Source organism: Gymnoscopelus microlampas (genome assembly GCF_963454915.1).
Source record: "Gymnoscopelus microlampas genome assembly, chromosome: 5".
NCBI lineage: Eukaryota > Metazoa > Chordata > Actinopteri > Myctophiformes > Myctophidae > Gymnoscopelus > Gymnoscopelus microlampas.
Genome location: NC_139942.1, coordinates 52815444 through 52835273, shown reverse-complemented (window position 1 = coordinate 52835273; position 19830 = coordinate 52815444). Strand labels below are relative to the sequence as shown.

Genomic DNA, 19830 nt, shown 5'->3' with positions numbered 1-19830 from the left:
CCATAAACTTGACCTTTCACTTGGTCTGCCCCCCCCCCCCATCTACACCAAACCTCATTGCCTATAAATAGCAGATCTACAAGCTTGTAGATCGGCTATTTTCCCTAAAGTTCCCTCCAGAATACACAAAGATTAGGCGGCCCCCTGTAACTCTGAGGATCCCTGGGGTCCCTGACCCCCTGTTGAAGTGCCCTGTATTATACATACACTAATTGTTCTCAACGTGGGGTTCAGGGACCCCCCAGGGGTCCTTAATATATACGTAGCATCAACATCTGTTTTAAGCACCTCCCTGTACATTGGCTATTTGAAATATAACCAAACTCCATGCTCCTCGTCTGAGTCGTCTCAATGTGATGTGTTGTGAGCTTGTAGATCGGCTATTTTCAGAAGAATTTGAATGTTTTTGAAACATTTTACAACACAAACATAGTATGGGGGTCCCTGGGACAAAATATTTTCAGATGGGGCTAATACATATTAATTTGGGGGTCCTTGACATGGAAAAGTATGAGAACCATTGCATTGATTATAGTGATAACACATGATTCTCTTGTTCTCAGCCACTTTCTCAGTAAGAAGAATCTCCTGCAGTTTCTTCCTCCTTGGACATGACACACTGTAACTCAGCTGTAGATGCGAAACTGCATTTTGTTGTCTCAGTAGTGCTTGTACTCTGTGCAGTGACAATAAAGTTGAAACTAAATCTAATCTAAACATCACTCATAAAAACAACTGCTTAATTTAAGCCAAGTAGGACATTTATCAATAGTAGGCTACAGATTACAGAATATGCAAGGCAAATAATGGCATTCAATAAAACATTTTATTCACAATTTAAGTGCAAGCTCTTGAAGTCATCTCTTTTAAGAGCTTGAATCCTCTTCACGAGGCTACTACTGCACAAAGATTAGTACATTTTTCGTTTTGGTGAAGCACATTAAAATAGTAGATATGTAGAGATATACAGTATGTATGTATAGAGAGTTCACAATATAGTAGTATAATATAGCATATAGTAAAGTATAATATTAGTTTAGATTAATATAGCTGTTTTTCCCCCTTTTGTAAAGGCTAGTGTGACTAATCATGCCATGACAGATCCTACACTATCTGCAATGTTGAATCCTCTGCCAACCAGTACAGTACACAGTCTCCAGGAAAAACTGATGGACGCTGGTGGTGACGCTGATCAAACTGCTGGGCTTTTGAGCAGTAGGCACGGCTCTGTTGGTGGTCAGCGTCATGCTGCCTTGCCTGGAGTGACTCTTCTTGTAGCGAGGGTCCTGCTGCTACACGCTGTGTTGGGAGCTGCCTGGAGTGCAGATGGTCTTAATTAGACTCCTTGGAGGTGTTTCAGGTTATTACTTGCAGATGGGTCAAAAACACCTGAGAATAAAATAAACAGGGAATATTACTGTGATAGTACAGACCGGTAGGATATCATTTAACTTTTAGATAATTTTCGTCTGCTTAAATAAGAGAACACTGCATGCTTCAATCAAATAATACATAAATCATTGTCATTATCTAGTTAAAATGCTGTGGTTTCACTGACCCTGGTTCTAATGAATTAGAACAATATGCTCAATTTAAAATACACAACTCACGTTACCACGCTTTGACTCAGTCGCTGAAGTGGGCCACAAGCACCTAGAGTAAGGTTCTACTGTGTCTTTCCTCTGGACTCTTGCAGCGCAGCACCTACACGGGACCAGACCTCACACAGTCCAGACTTGCAGTCACAGTGTGCGTCAAGCACCGCCCCAGTGTGCTGTGCTCTGGGGCCATGATCCAGGGAGAGGTTGGCTTCTCCCTCGGTTGCTGAGTGCAGCACCTGAGAATAGAGTAAACAGTGATATTACTGTGATAGAACAGACCGCTAGGGTATTATTGTCTTCAGCTTACATAGGACAACACTGCATGCGTGCAACAAAAAAATCAAATAATATCTAAAGCAGAGGTCTTCAACAGGGGGTCCGGGACCCCTAGGGGGTCCTCAGAGTTACTACAGGGGGTCCGCCAAATCTTTGTGTGATTTTTACATAAACCACTTCAACCAAGTATCCCTATTCTGAGAGGAACTTTAGCCAAAGGCGTTGTGCGTTTGTAGATCTGCTATCTTCGGCAAAGTGGTTTAGTATAGCGGGGAAAAAGAGCAGGCTAAGTACAGAGTGAAAGGTCAGGTATAAGTGTTGTTTAAGTGCATGATTAAATGTTTGGAAATACACATTAACATGAATCCAACATGATAGTGCTGTGGAACAAGTCTATGAAGCTGCCTATGAAATCTATGAAAAAAGAAATATTCTATACAATATAATGGGGGTCCCTGCTTTATCTCGCTCTCAGCCAAGGGGTCCTTGGCCTGAAAACGTTGAAGACCCCTGATCGTAATTGTAATTATATCTAGTTAGAATGCTGTGGTGTTACCGACCCTGGTTGTGGTACATTTTGACCCAGTCTTGTAAGACCCTGCTTGTAAGACCAGCCACTGACTGTATGAAAAGTGCTGGGTAACCAGGCTAGTACTTTTTACTTGTGTTTTTCCCCCTATGAAACTCTCAAAGAACAAAGCTTGACTATCTGCATGCCAGCCACAATGGACAGACTCGACTTTCATGAATTATTTTGGGTCATTAATAAGGCCCATATTTGGGCTTTGTTTACGTCTGACTTCTTTTGGGCACACAGTAGCTTAGTCCAGCGTTAGAGTTCTCTCTAAGTTAGAGAGAACTCACTAACGCCAGGGCTAAAAAAGCTTAGCCTTGGATCAAGACTATATATTAGTTGTATTTGATCAAGTCTGACTCAGATAAAATAAATCTACGATAGTCTTGATCCAAGGCTAACAGTAGCCACGCTAACACACAGACTTGCACAGCACTTCTACAGTTCACCAACATTACCTGTCAAACGATAAAACAAAATAATAAAAACAAACTTACTTACCCTTGCACAAATAAGATTGAGCCTCAAGGCTGTTGTAGGCCATCAACTGGTCCATAGTGTAGTAGGCACTGCGTGTAAACACTAAATAATAATCATACAATATCCGGATAATGTATGGCCCGGCGGATAAAGATCCTTATTGACACTAAACTCACTCGTAACAAGCTTATACGGATCGATACCGATAAATGTAATCTTCTCCTCGTATTGTTTCCTCTTAATCTGCGTAAAATGTTCTAGCAGTGACTAGCTAAAGTAGCTGCTATGTGTTTGTTTACAGTGTTACACTTAGCCGGAGCTAACACGGTGCTGCTGGACCGAACCGGACCTCACCAAGATGGCGCGTAGGGAGGGGGTGGAGTCTCGGCTCCGCCCCCTCCCTATCCGTAACTTTGTATAATAATGCATATGAATGATCGATAATTAAAAAACAGGTAATTTTCCGTTTTCCATTCATGTAGATGAAAGGCTAAAATTGAAAATCAAGCCAATTTTCGATTTTTGATTTTTGATTTCACATTGAATAATAGACTGAACGCAAGATACGGGCTTGTAAAGTAATACTTGATATCTTGGCAAAAATTGTGTTTAACAAAAAAATTAAATGAAAAAACGGGTCAATTTCCGTTTTCCATTCATGAGATGAAGCCAATTTCTTATTTTCGATTTTGGGACTTAAGAACGGATATAAACTGAACGGACAATTTCCGATTTTCGATTTTGGGATTTGAGAACGGATATCAATTGAACGCTACGTACACGGATTGTCTAGTAGCCTGGCCCGCACATCGGAGACAGAGATAGTGGAATGTGTACATGTTCATTGCAACATCGGTGCTTGTTTCTCGCACACGATTTGGCAACGTGCAAACCGAAAGCGAAACCTAACTGCAACATGCAAACCAAAAGCGAAACCTAACATGCACAGTTTTTTGGGGCAAACCAGTTACAAATCAGTTACAAACCAGTTACCAATTGCCTCGCGCATGCGCCTGCATGCCAATTGTATAATAAGATGATAATTTAACAACACATACAAACAACACACGTGTCAGCACACAGTGAACAGCTACACAAAACCAGCAGCTTGTCAGCACTTTACTGCACCATTATGCATGCATATCAATGAAAATAATAATGAACAAGACTCGTTTTAATCCCGACAAATGTGGACAGACAGTGGTGCTCATGTTACTACCAATAACCTATAGGCTGGAGGGAATAATACAAGATTATAAAAAAACAAGCAATTGAAATTACATCATGTTAAATGGAAAATAAGATCCATACACAAGATACAACAAAGATCTATATACAGAAACAACTGGAGAGGTGGTCTTTAAACAAATATAAAACTGAACTAAAAAGACAAAAAACAATTGACTCCAGACCAAAAATGCTGAAGCCATGGTTTATGCCATCTTTGCATTGAAAGTCTTTTTGCTATATGTTTTTGTATGCAATTACTTATAACCATGTCATCTAAATGCCAATTCATTATAAACCCTGAATAATTTCAAATAAAGTATATATAAAACGTATACGAGGTGTTGAAATGATATTAAGCTATAAAGGTATGCTCCTTTTTGAGTAAAAGTAAACTAAGTCAACTGTCAGCTGTCTCAGACAAATACCAAATATGTACTACTAGAAGGTCGTCTAGTAGCCTGGCCCGCATATCGGAGACAGAGATAGTGGAACGTGTACATGTTCATTGCAACATCGGTGCTTGTTTCTCGCACACGATTTGGCAACGTGCAAACCGAAAGCGAAACCTAACTGCAACATGCAAACCAAAAGCGAAACCTAACATGCACAGTTTTTTGGGGCAAACCAGTTACAAATCAGTTACAAACCAGTTACCAATTGCCTCGCGCATGCGCCTGCATGCCAATTGTATAATAAGATGATAATTTAACAACACATACAAACAACACACGTGTCAGCACACAGTGAACAGCTACACAAAACCAGCAGCTTGTCAGCACTTTACTGCACCATTATGCATGCATATCAATGAAAATAATAATGAACAAGACTTGTTTTAATCCCGACAAATGTGGACAGACAGTGGTGCTCATGTTACTACCAATAACCTATAGGCTGGAGGGAATAATACAAGATTATAAAAAAACAAGCAATTGAAATTACATCATGTTAAATGGAAAATAAGATCCATACACAAGATACAACAAAGATCTATATACAGAAACAACTGGAGAGGTGGTCTTTAAACAAATATAAAACTGAACTAAAAAGACAAAAAACAATTGACTCCAGACCAAAAATGCTGAAGCCATGGTTTATGCCATCTTTGCATTGAAAGTCTTTTTGCTATATGTTTTTGTATGCAATTACTTATAACCATGTCATCTAAATGCCAATTCATTATAAACCCTGAATAATATTATGAGATTCCTCTGCTTTAGTATCCTTGTCATTGACATCCTGAATTAGACTGATTGATCATATGTGTGTCTGTGCGTGACTAACTTCAACTAAAGGCTCCCCCCCCTGTATGAGTCCTTGTGTGTGTTTTTAGATGACTTGTGCTAACACAGCCTTTACCACAAACTGTACAGGTATAGGGCTTTTCACCTGTATGAGTCATCATATGTGTTTTTAGAGTACTCTTGTGAACAAAGCCTTTACCACAAATTGTACAGATACAGGGCTTTTCCCCTGTATGAGTCATCATGTGTGTTTTAAGATGACTTGTGCTAACACAGCCTTTACCACAAATTGTACAGATACAGGGCTTTTCACCTGTATGAGTCATCATGTGTATTTTAAGATGACCCTTGTGAACACAGCCTTTACCACAAACTGTACAGGTATAGGGCTTTTCACCTGTATGAGTCCTCATGTGTGTTTTTAGATTACCCTGTTTATTAAAGCCTTTACCACAAACTGTACAGATGTAGGGCTTTTCACCTGTATGAGTCCTCGTGTGTGTTTTTAGACTACCATGTTGATTAAAGCCTTTACCACAAACTGTACAGGTATAGGGCTTTTCACCTGTATGAGTCCTCATGTGTGTTTTTAGATTACCCTTGTAAACACATCCTTTACCACAAACTGTACAGGTATAGGGCTTTTCACCTGTATGAGTCATGATGTGTATTTTAAGATGACTTGTGCTAACACAGTCTTTACTACATACTGTACAAGAAAATGGCTTTTTGCCTATATGAGTTTGTTTCTGTGATTTCAGGTCTTGGGACAGCTTTCGCTGTCCTCCCACATGTTGTGTCTTGTGTAATTTCAGTGTGTTTAAAGCTGACTGATCTGCCCTAGTCTCCTCCCAGTCATCACTGTCTTCAGTGTCAGATTCAGAACAGTGTGAAGAGAGGAGCTGGTCATCACTAGTTGGTTGTGATGTTCCACAGTCCTCTACATCAGCTTGTGTTTTCATGTGTTCAGTTGAGGTGCTGGCTACAGGCTCTGTCTCTTCACTTTTCACAGCTAGTAATGTGAACGTTGACCCACCAGCCTCTTCTGGTCTTTGAAGTAGCTCCTCTTGTTCCTCTTTAATCTGTGGAGGTTGTGGTTCCTCCTGGAGCAGACTGGGGCTCCTCTCCTCTTCAGGGGAAACCTCCTCTTCACACACAGGGACATTCAGGAAGTCTACGAAAAAGATACAATGAGACTCTATAAAATGTTTGAATCTTGTACATCCACTGCAGTACCTCAGTGCAGAGTTGTGGCTGGAATAAGTATCAACAGATTACTCTTTGCCCACAACTGAACCATCGTCTGATTCATGGTACATGAATCAGACGATGGTACATTTATCGATTTTAACATTGTTAATGCTAAAATCGATAACCGATTCATATCGGTTCAACTTTACACCCTCAGTACCGGCCCACTTTCACCAATAAAATAAATAAAGAGAGTGTGCTTGAAACTTACTGAGATCCAGGTGGTCTTCAGGTTCCTGTTTAAAGTGGTCTTCAGGTTCCTGTTTAATAGAAACAGTCCTGGCTGGAGAACTGATCTTCACCTGCAGACTGGACTCTACACACTGATCTGGAATGAAGGAATGCAGCACACACTTTAATAATATGGACTTTGGTAAGACACAAATACAAACTTTAATAATAAGGACTTTGATGTGATGTGAATAAGGACTGTAATAATAAGGACTTTGTGACATAAATAAGGATTTTTTTAAACAATTATGAATCTAATCTCAAAATGAAAGAACATCAGCAAGCAGTATTTTGATTGCATATTAGAAACAGCCAATCAGTTTGATAACAGATGTATGATCCTAAAATAGATAACACAAGTAGGTATAATATTGTTGCTGTCAGGTGGAAACCAGGTGGACAATCATTTACGAGAAAAAAATCACTTAAAATGTTAACATATGGAGATACAAGGTTTCTGCCCGACAGCAACGATATGTTAACAAAATTAACAGCTGCTATAATAGAACAGTGAGAATCAGGATGTGAATCTCAGGATTCACATGGGAACAGTGCGGCTCCATCTAGAGTTACCAAATGGAAATCACGTACTCAGGAGGCAGCAGGACGTTGCGTTATTGAAAACGAGTGCTTCCAAACTCCAACACTTAGAAAGAAATATCACTTGCACTGCATTTATTGACAGAAAAGCTCATAACATTTGTATGGCGGATTTTTATGAAACAAAAACTTTGCAGATAGTAAGAGGATCATTCAAGATTTCTTTACAGCTACAATGTTGGAGAGTTTAAATGTGTTTAATACAATCAGATAGGACTTTTCTGTTTGGGTGTATGGGCTGTCAAGGGTTGGTATTAAAACTCTATAGTCCAGATATAAAAAATCGGATCTAAGAGTTGCTTGCGGCTGTGTGTGTGTAACAGACATACATGCAGTGTGTAGTTGAATGTTGTGTGTGTGTGTGTGTGTGTGTGTGTGTGTGTGTGTGTGTGTGTGTGTGTGTGTGTGTGTGTGTGTGTGTGTGTGTGTGTGTGTGTGTGTGTGTGTGTAACAGACATACCTGCAGTGTGTAGTTGAATGTTGTGTGTGTGTGTGTGTGTGTGTGTGTGTGTGTGTGTGTGTGTGTGTGTGTGTGTGTGTGTGTGTGTGTGTAAAAGAGACATACATGCAGTGTGTAGATTGATGTTGTGTGTGTGTAACAGACATACCTGCAGTGTGTAGTTTGATGTTGTATGTGCAAGAGACATACCTGCAGTGTGTAGTTTAAGTGTGTGTGTGTGTGTGTGTGTGTGTGTGTGTGTGTGTGTGTGTGTGTGTGTGTGTGTGTGTGTGTGTGTGTGTGTGTGTGTGTGTGTGTGTGTGTGCAACTAATCTCTCAAGAACAGATTCTGCACTGCGTGAGAGAATCTGTCCTGAAGCTTCGTCCTAACGTGTACACATTGTGTGGGAGTGGGCGTGCCTTCAGATCAGGAAGCAGGTCGCGCTTTACCCAATCAAATGTAGTGGGCGGGGTTCACGTGTCCGTCGATCTTTCCCTACTGGAAACTACCGGAAACTAATTTAACAATAGGGTCCGTGGAGCAGACAAAACCACGGAAAGATATTCACATTTGAACTTACGCTTTCATCATAGAAACAAGTGGGCTTATAAACAAAACGATCCATGTTCTCTGGGAGAATGGTGTTAGTGTTCCGTGTAGAAATATTGTTAGTGGGAATGAAATCATAGTCGCACCACCCGGAAGTGGAGCACAGACTTAAACCCTGTTTCCGTGCGCACAGGTCCCACATTAGCGTTGGCCCAGAGTCCACTGAGGAGGGACGAACAGAGGTCGCTGTTTTTCGTTTTTCAGTTGAATCTGGGTTCCGAGATTGGTGTGTAACAGACATACCTGCAGTGTGTTGTTTGATGTTGTGTGTGCAACAGACATACCTGCAGTGTGTAGATCGATGTCCATATCAAAATCAATGTCCAGCAGTTTGTTTTGTTTCTCCAGCAGAGTTTCTAGTGTCTCTATCTCTCTCTGGAAGAGGTTGCACATGAACTCTGCAGCCGCACTGAGGTGCTCCAACACAAACACTCTGACAAGCTTCACACAACAAACATCAGCACCATGCTGCTGTTTGTCCAAAACACACAATATCTCCTCTCCCACCGACATCATGTGTTCATTTATCTTCAGCCGTACAGACTCCATTTGACCCGTTTTTACCTCCTTTATGGCCTTTAGCCCCCTGGTGGAAGAGGTGTGTAAGTGAAGACATAGCTGTGGAAAGACAGTCTGTCCTCCCTCACGGTGAGTCCTGAGAGTTTAACTGTGGTGTGTCCTGGAGTCTGAGCAGGAGGACAGAGTGGAGATTTGGAGTGAAAACACCACCATTTATCTTGAAGAGGAGAAACACCTCCCACATTCTTCCAGTTCACTGCCAGTCAGGGGCAATTTCAATGTGAAAGGCTCATAACAAAAGACAGTGTAATGATGGGCCATCATCAGAGAAACATTTACATAGATGCAAGTTCCAATGCCTTTTGTTTCATCAACATGTTGACTGTTTTTCTTTCACCAAAGAAAGCAAACCCATGATGACAGATTTCACTCACTTCTTTGTGATGAGGCAAAAGTGAATTTTGAGGTTTAGCTATTGATCAAGTTCTTCTGTGGAATTGTCAATGTGGATAACAAAATGTTACTTCGCTGTGAAAACAAGTGTGTTTGGTGGACATTACAATGATACGCTGTCATGCCACCCTTTTTCGTTTAGAAAATGTGCTGAAATCTGGGTTTTGTCAGCACTGCACACAGAGTGGGAGTGTTTACTAATGAATGACATTATTCCAGTGATGTTGTTCTTCTTTTACATAGCGATGTGTGAATGATATGTGAATGAGTTTAATTCTTGAACTACCAACAATGTCTTTACTTTCATTTCAATACCCAGAGCAACATGTTGTGCAGATGTAAAAAATCTGCATACTGATTGATTGACAGACAGATAGACAGATACAGAACTAAAATATGAGTTAACTTTATATGGGGAACTATTACTAGGGAGGTTACACATGTATTAAAGATTAATGGATGAAGGGCTTGGTAAAAATATAGCATCCGGTTTGTGGATAGGTGAGGCCTTGAGTTGGAACAAACAGAAGAGTTTTGCAAGGAGCTCTGTGCCTTATTTTAATATTATGTATGGTGAGTTAGTAAGCACATTTGCACGTTTAAATATTGGTCTGAAATGTCCAGTAAAAATATTTATGTTTATCTGTGTGAAGATGTGTATGGTGGCCTTTTCTCCTACAAATGTCTAGATGACTCTCAAAAGCAGGTGTGTATAAAAAAATATTTGGAGTAAAAACATTTCTGAAAAAGAGCTATGTCATGTGGCTGGTCTCAGTGAGGAGCTGCTTTTTGAAAGCTGTTAAAAGACCTATTGAGAACTGTAATGAGGACGAATCTATTGAACAATGTATGGGTTTTTTGAAGAAAACATGTCTGCCATGGATCAGGAGTTACATTGGCCTGTTGTGTGCACTGTGGTCAGCCAACTATGGACCACTCCATGTGCCATGGTCATACATCAGGAGTCAATCTCTGGAGAGGTGGTCTTTAAACAAATATAAAACTGAACTAAAAAGACAAAAAACAATTGACTCCAGACCAAAAATGCTGAAGCCATGGTTTATGCCATCTTTGTATTGAAAGTCTTTTTTGCTATATTTTTGTATGCAATTGCTTATAAGCATGTCATCTAAATGCCAATTCATTATAAACCCTGAATAATTTCAAATAAAGTATATATAAAACGTAGATGAGGTGTTGAAATGATATTAAGCAGTAAAGGTCTGCTCCTTTTTGAGCTCAGCACCAAATCTCTTTACTGAAAATAGCCCATCTACAAGTCGCAATGTGACGCATTGTGAGCATTGTAGATCGGCTATTTTCTTTTGTCTCAAGTACTTATTTGTTATTTATTTAAATATGCAAATTAGGCATTAAGTCCATGAGCCAGATATTGAATATTCCCTCGTTAAAAACCTCTGACTCCAACATCTTAACAAAATGAAATAAGTATGACTCTGGCTTTGTCCACTGTTCCAATGTTGATTTTGGAAAGCAATGCAAATGTAGGCATATTTTCCTAATGCCTAAATATACAATTTCAGAAAACTTGTAATACGATAAATCATTGTCTTCATGTAAGTAATCAACTGGGGAAGTTTCATCATGATAACTATTTTTTAAATGTTGTCATTTTTTCACCTGTCATGTACATAGGGGAAAATAACAAAATGTGTGATAACCATGAAAAAGCTACTCCTGTGGAAAGGTTATCATATATTTATTTACTCGTATTGACCCTATGAACAATTTAATATAGGTTTGGTTTTGCCCACTCTTTCGATAATCATTGCTCAATTTTGGGGCTCTGGCTCATGGACTGCTGTGTGACCAACAGGCCTGAGGGCTCTGTCCTTGAGCTGCTATTAGAGGAGATTAGCATAACAAGCATCAAGAATCAGCCAGCTAGTTGTTAAAGTGGAACAGACTCTGGTGTACATGTGTTCACTTACTGCAAAAAAAAGAAACACAACACGAGATTTGTTTTTCATTAATCCACGATGGTTCTCAAACTTGTTCATATCAAGGACCCCCAACATTTAAACATGTCCTGGGTAAACCCCAATACAAGATTTGTGTTGTTAAAATGTTTCAGAATTATATAAAAAAAAAAAAGATTTATTTGTTTGTTTAAAAGAGCATATCTACAAGCTCACACCGTGTCGCGTTGTGGTGCCTTGTGGCTTGTAGATCAGCTATTTTCAAATAGTGTGTGTGTGTGTGTGTGTGTGTGTGTGTGTGTGTGTGTGTGTGTGTGTGTGATGGGTTATTTTATTTCTGTCTACAGTTAAAACAAAGTATTTTCTCTAGTAAAATCTCTAGTCGGTAGTTGTTATTTATTATAAATATAGCCTTCAGAGAAAAAGAAAAAAGAAGCGAATAAACAACTACACTTTAGAAAGCCCAAATAAACAACTACACTTTAGAAACAAGCCCAAATAAACAACTAGGCCTACACTTTAGAAACAAGCCCAAATAAACAACTAGAAACAAGCCCAAATAAACAACTACACTTTAGAAACAAGGACAACAAAACCCGCAGTTAGTTTTACAAGCCACTTTACAGAAAAAAAAGCCCAAAGTCGCTTATATTAAGCGGACATGGCAACACTGCTCAGCAGGTTTCGCGGGCTTCCAGTTCCCCCCCGCCCCCTCCCCCCCACGCTCGAGACAGACAGGACAAAAGATGATGATGACGCATCAGCCAAACCGAACGCCATTACATTTGTAAGTATTGGCCCCGATTCATAACGAGGGTCGTAAATATGGTGTAAATGAAGTTCGTAAAGGAGGTCGTATTTCTGGTACTCACTAACGGACGTGCGATTCAAAAGGGGTGTCGTATATGACAGAGACGTGCGTATGACCAGTGCGTATGACCAGGTGTGATGATTACTCTCTGGAAGGCTGCATCCAACAGCATCCAACTTCAACGTCACCGTGCTGAACCGTGCCAAACAGTGTTGCCATGTCCGCTTATTATAAGCGAATTTGGACTTATTTTTCTGTAAAGTTGCTTGTAAATATTGGGAGCTGAGCGATGCGTTTTTTTTTGGCTTGTTTCTAAAGTGTAGTTAGTTATTTGGGCTTGCTTCACAATTGTTTAATTGTTTTAACCGGTGGTTCTCAAATATTTTCATGTCATGGACCCCCAAGTTAATATGTATGCTAATTTATCCCTATAAGCCCCATCTGAAAATGTTTTGTGCGAGCTGGAGGCAGATTTGTGTTGTTAGAATGTTTAAAAAATCTTCCAAATCTTCCAAATTTTATTACACGATTTTAAAAATAAATAGCAGATCTACAAGCTCACAACGGTTTAATTAAAGTGCTTATAATGGCCTAAGTGCCAGTTGCTTCTTTTGGGCTTGTTTTCCTAGACCTGGTTGCTTATTTCTCTCACAACATCTGGCAACGCTGAAGTTCAACTCTGCCGTCTGTCGTCTAAGATAACAGATGCGGTGTCGCATCGCCTTGACAACTTGCTGTTCTGTCTGGAAGCGGATCACGTAATAAATGCTCTCATGTGTAATGAGAATAAAGAAGTTTACAAGGTTTAACCCCATTACCAAATAAAAGGCTAATAAAACGTGGAAATGATATTATAAGCATTTTCTAATGAACATTGCGCACCTTAAATATGATGTTGAAAATAAATCCAGGGCATACAAGTGGAACGCTTCTATCCGATTATGGACCAGAGCTTATTGATTAAATTAGTTCATTTTGGATATCACTGTCCTACGTCGGAATGGGGAATGGTTCTGGACACAGCTTTAATCCACTTTATTTTTCCTCATCAGGTGGTAATATTTATTAGGCTGTTGTGTGTGGCGTTCATGTGATCAATATACAGTAGCCTACAGTAGGCTTTACAAATTAATACCGCGACACGGACACTGATGCAGTCAGTCCCTCCGCAGTTTCATTACATAGCCTATTTTCATTATTGCGTGACACTGAGGGACCTTTTCAGCTCTAAATGCGACTCATAGCCTAGAAAATAAATAAAAAGCGGTGGAATCTACATCATGTCTAAGCAATACATCGTTTGACATTTATTTTTTATTTTTTTATATATATGTGTTGACAAATGTTGGGCACATACATATTTTATTTGAGGTTTGCCACTGTTGTAATTGATTTTGACATGAAGAATAAAGCATTCTAAAGACATACGCACATTTCAGCCCTGGTACGCCAGCCTCGGGGCTGACCTGAGAACGTGCGCACCTGACGCACAAAACACAGACCAAAAAATCTTTATGCATCAGGTGGATATGTACGACTTGTCCTAAATGCCGGTACGTACAAAATATGGTCGTAAATCCCTTTATGAATCAGGGCCATGAGTGAAATAAAGCACTTTTAACGTAACATTCCACCACATGGAGGTTGTGTAGAGTTGTCAGTGTTGTCAGGGAAGGAGATAAAAGGGCTAAAACACACTGTGACACTTCAAAGAGAAGTTAATTATCGTGACAAACAGTTTTTCTTTCTTTCCATCTGATTAGATTCAGGTGAGTTAGCTGAGCTACAGCTAACTGCCTAGCATGAACGTTTGACTGGTAAAACATAAAGCAGGGGTCTTCAACAGGGGGTCGGGGTCCGGGACCCCATACCTACCCTAGCCCTATGGCATTGGTTCTCAAAGTGGGGTCCGGGGACAGCCCCCCCAGCAAAACACCCAGCAAAACTAGTTAATATGGTGTCCTTCACAAACATTTTAACCACTTTATCCATATTTTATACTTGGCTATTAAAAAATAGCAGATCTACAAGCTCATAGCATGCTATGAGCTTGTAGATCTGCTATTTATGAAAATAAATGCACAAAAATATTTTTTGAGACAGGGGTCTGCAGCCAAAAAAAAACCCATCATATTGCGGGTCCTTGACATGAGAAAGTTTGAGAACCACTGCCCTAGGGCATTGGTTCTCAAAGTGGGGTCCGAGGACCCCCATGGGTACTTGAGGGGTTTCCAGGGGGTCCCCAGCTAAATGATGGACAGGGACCAAATGGACCCTTATGGATCTGTAACTCTGAGAGTGTACAAATGGAACCAAATGGACCCTAACAGGTCCATTTGGTTCCATTTGTACACTCAGAGTTAAATTAACATTGATTTTACAATATGAATTGGGGTCCCAGAGACTTACATGTCATTAAATGGGGGTCCGTAGCCTAATGCATGTCAAACTGAGGGTCCTTGAAATTAAAATGGTTGAAAATCACTGCTAGAGAGCTGTAAAAAATCTTCTATTATGGGGGTCCCTAGCTTATCTTTTCAAATGGGGGTCCGCGGGCTAATAAGTGTCTATTTGGGGGTCCTTGGCACGAAACAGTTTGAGAACCACTGCCCTAGGGGCTCCCCAGAGTTATCTTTGTGTGATAGGATAATTATTTTTCCATTAACCACTTGAACCCCAGCATCCATATTCTGAGGAGAACTTTATCCAAAAATAGCAGATCTACAAGCTTGTTGTAGATCTGCTATTTTCAACACAGAGGTTTAGTGTAGAGGGGAAAAAGAGCAGCCCATACAGAGTGAAAGTTTACAAGTCTGAAAATACACATTAACATCCAACAAATATGAAATCTATGAAAACGTTTCATCTGCAACATAATTGTATATATGTAGTGGGATGGGAGGGGGGGTGTAATGGGGAGGGGTGGTCCCTGCTTCATCTCTCTCAGCCAAGGGGTCCTTGGCCTGGAAAACGTAGAAGACCTCTGACATAAAAGTATTCAGGAGGATAAAATAGTTTTGTATGAGGTGAAGTGAATATGGGTTTTTAATGTTGAATTGAGCTGTTTTATTGTGATGCTGTGTGCATGCCTGTTTTAGTTGTGGTTAAATCTGATGTGCTATATGTGTTGTAAAAAAATACAATAAAACGATAATATAGTTAATATAATATAGAATATATAAAGGCCAGATATGTATATTATTTTTCCAACAGACCATTAAGGTGCATGCATGCAGGTGCTTTGTGTGTGTGTGTGTGTGTGTGTGTGTGTGTGTGTGTGTGTGTGTGTGTGTGTGTGTGTGTGTGTGTGTGTGTGTGTGTGTGTGTGTGTGTGTGTGTATAAGGACTTGACATTAACAATGTTACTCAGCTAGAAGTAAAATGATCGTACAACCCTGTCACTTGACCACTGAAGGAAAAAAATTGAAGTATTTTCAAAAATATTGACAGTCACAGCGTGTCACTTCGTGCCGTGCTGTGGGCTTGTACATCTGCTATTTTTTTTGAATAGCCAACATATACAATATGGATAAAGGGGTTAAAATGATTGTGATGCTGTTTTAACAAATTTAGCTGGAGACCCCCTGGAACCCCCTCAAGGACCCTTGGGGGTCCACGGACACCACCAAGTACTGGTGAAGCAAGCCAGATGCACGGAGGATGGAGATGACTGGAGACACCGCTGGAGGGCTTGTCCGAGGACGAACTAGACTACTAGAGAGAGGGGGGCTCCAAAGTTTGACCCTCGCCATCACTTACACAACTGATGAGGTTAAGTAGAAGACTGCTCAAGGTAGGAACCTAGTTTTTATTTGCTGCTGCTGGTTGTGTTCTATGCTGTGTGAATACTAATGTGGTTCAATCTGAAAAGCTATTGCTGTCATTTTGGGACCCAATGGTGGCAATGAAACATGTTCAGTGACTGTTTGTGGCTGTGGCATTGAATGCTGATGTGAATATACACAGTGTGTATGTTGAATTATTTCTGCTGTTGATGGTGGTGAGAGAGTTGTGTGACAGAGAACAGTATGTGTGTATGTGGCTCTTGGTCACTTCAATTATCCTGTATGTGTGAGTTTGCTGTTTCCTTTTAAGTTCAAGTTAGAGGTTTTGGGCTTTGACATCACAGCCATCAATTCCAAATGTTCATTTGGAGTTTGGAGACTGATGTGGCTCTACGGTACAGGTGTGTGTGTTGGGGCTGATGTTGAAGGCTGTGAGTTGTGACAGGGTGGCTAGGATCTCTAGGCCTATTCCGCATGGCCTTTCTTTCTTTCTTTCTTTCTTTCTTTCTTTCTCCTTCTCTCTCAGGATAGGATTATTTTTGCACAATTGTCATAATCATTTCCATGTTGAAAAGTGAAATATTTTCAGAAATAGTGGAAACAGCTGATCTACAAGCTCACAACGCGTCGCAATGCAGCGCGTTGTGAGCTTGTAGATCGGCTATTTCCACAATTTTGTAACAGATTTTGAGTATAAAACATTGCATATTTTGGCCATAATACAAGGTATTATTTATTTTTCATACATTATTGATTTAGATGATTGGTATCGGTCATTGTCAGTAATTTCTTCACTAAAACTCTCTAATTTCAAGGACCCCACATTAGATTTGCATTAGACCACAAACCTCCATTTGACAAGATGTTTATCTCTGGAACCCAAATCTAAGGATATTTATGTTATTAGGAATGATTCAGTCAAATTGTCGGCCCATAATACATTTACTGTCTATGTACTGAAGGTATGGACATCACAGTGAAATTGTGATCAAATTCAATGACCTCTGGAGGTCCCCAAACCCAGTGGTGGAAAGTAACTAAGTGCATTTCCTTAAGTAATGTACTTAAGTACCATTTTTAGGTATTTGTACTTTACTTGAGTATTTCCAATTTCCAATACTTTTACTTCTACTCCACTACATCTCAGAGGTAAATATTGTACTTTTACTCCACTACAATTACTTGAAAACTTTACTTACTAGTTACTTTTCAGATATAAATTATGATATCACGAAACATACATTAACCACTTTAGCCCTATTTTATACAACGTGTCGCAAATGACGCGTTGTGAGCTTGTAGATCGGCTATTTTCAAACCTTTTTGTACTTCTACTTTTGGTACTTTAAGTACATTTTGATGCCAATACTTCTGTACTTTTACAAGTACATTTAGAATTCCAGACTTTTACTTGTAACAGAGTACTTCTACAGTGGAGTATTGTTACTTTTACTTAAGTAAAACATTTGAGTACTTTTTCCACCACTGCCTACATTGAAATCCACTGATCTACAATATGGCACTTTAAGAACTAACTAGAGACCCCATGATTGATATACTGATATCTGTTTGGTGCATCTCATGTGTTTGGTAGTTGAAGAAACTCAGCATTTATGAATGAAACAATGTCATTCATTAGTAAACACTCCCCCACTCTGTGTGCAGTGCAAAGGGCCTTGATCAGCCACATCCTGAAAAGACAGGGGATCCCAGCTAATTTGGTGAAAGATTTGGTGTAGAGGAAAACAGGGAGGGGGGGGGGACCAGGGTGCAATGCTCACTGGACGGCCTTGCACGCCGTGTCGGAACTTATTTGACCAGAAGCACACGCAGGCACACGCATAGATTTAAAACGACTTTAAATTCGCACCTCAACAAAGTTTTCAAAGGCTCCCGAAGTTAACATAGGAATAAGCCTAGATGCATATCAATTGTCCATTGTGTGACTTGCAGTGTAGGTGTTAAGTGACGTGCACGTCATGTCATTGAAATAGAGTGCAAGAACATACCAAATGAGCATTGCATGCCTGGGGGGGACCCCAGTCAACATAGTGGTTCATATAGCATTAAAAATATGACTATTTGAACCTGTTTTATACTATATATACCTCTGGGTCACTGTTCAAATTTATCATTTTATAATGACAACACAAAAACAACTAATAATAATAATACAAATAATAATAATGCATTTTATTTATAACGCACTTTACATTATTGTAAATCTGAAAGTGCTTCAGGGTTTAAAAGCATGGCATAAAAACAGCATAGGCAACCAAACAATTACATGGGACCCAACTAGGCTAGATTAGGGTCAAATTAAAACTATAGGTGAAAAAGCAGCGAAAAAAAAAAAAAAAAGGCCCAGAAAAAAATAAGAAAACGTTTTGTTAATTTTTTTTTTGTTATAAATTATTTTAATTTATTTTCATAATCATTTCTAAAAGCATCAGTGGACTGTGGTGCTCTCCGCTGTTTTCGGGGAGGGCATTCAGACATGGGGCTGTGTAGCAGAAGGCCCGGTCGCCCATGGTGAAGGAGGTTGGTGTTGGGGATGTGTGAGAGTAGTAGAATGAGACTTTTCCCATATTTTGCCCACATTTAACATTGGGACATATAGGCCTATATTAATGACACCCCGCTCTTTCTCAGAGCGTATTAGTATTCGTAGGTAACATTTCACTCGTCTCGCTCAAACCTTTGGGTCGAGCTGGTACAAATGAATGCAGTTTCTGGAACACTGCAAATACCCCCCAAAGCCTCTCTTCCCTTTCCGGATGTTTTAGACCAAATATGATTATTTTGGGGGGGGTCACTGCCTGAAAGGGTTGAAAACCACTGGCATAGCACAGCATCATAACTACCAGGGAATACCTTTTGGGGATGCAGGGGCAATTAAACTCCAAACTTTGACGAGAAGGAACAAACCCGAAGCTTCCAAATTTCCTCATATTTCATTTCGCTGGGCTCATTTAAAACAGCCCTAAAAACTCATCTTTCTCCCCATCTCTTCCCCCCTCCCCTTTTTTTGTATATATAACATTTTTCATGCTTTTTTTGTACATAGTTAGTGGTATTTTTTCTCTGTATTTTTATGCTGATATTTGAACTGTTTGGTTGCTACTATATATGTCTATGAAATTAATACTAGTAGAGTCAAAAATGGAGGTTCCGTGACCATCCTTTGGCAAGGATGGTTTGATGATTGATTTGACCTCTATGGACCCTTTAGAAAAGATTTAGCCCCCAGGTCCCTCCCAAAAATCCTGGCATTTTTTGCTAGACAGACAAATTCAAAATGGCGCCCGGCTCCTGGTAGTCCGCTTTGGATGTATATACAGCAATTGTGAGGTCTCGTGCCGGATTGATGGACGTCATCTGAGAGGGAATCATAAGAGTTTTCACCAAACTCCTCAAGTGCAGAGATCCAGACGCATGATGGCCTTGAACCATGCCTTCTTCCCAGTGAAGAAGGGATAGCTGGTGGTACAGTATCTCTGCCACTTAAACTATGGATAAAGGGCAGGGCACGACACTGTGCGAGCCCCAGTGCTGATACCATTTGATGGATAGGAAGGTATGAATTTTGCTCTGTTCTCACCCACAGCTCTGGGAGGCATCTGAGATGGGTTGCTGCATAGTAAAGGCACATGATGATGATGTCTGTGTCATTGGCATGGATGACAACTCTGTCAACTTTGTCATTCTGGACACTGTACAGGGTGTGGAGTATTATTCTTGTATAAGCCTCCTGTTGTGTGGATTCTAGTGCAGGGACATCTTCAA

At 40.0% G+C, this 19830-nt stretch overlaps 1 long non-coding RNA gene across 1 annotated transcript; it reads right to left on the bottom strand.

The window, feature by feature from the left end:
* Positions 1-1251: 1251 nt before the first annotated feature.
* LOC311045667 lies at positions 1252-3481 on the bottom strand. The gene is made up of 3 exons (XR_014600795.1): positions 2953-3481; positions 1611-1837; positions 1252-1389 (listed from the first exon to the last, which is right to left on the bottom strand). It is a non-coding gene; the product is annotated as an uncharacterized lncRNA (long non-coding RNA).
* Between the last annotated feature and the right edge of the window lie 16349 nt (positions 3482-19830).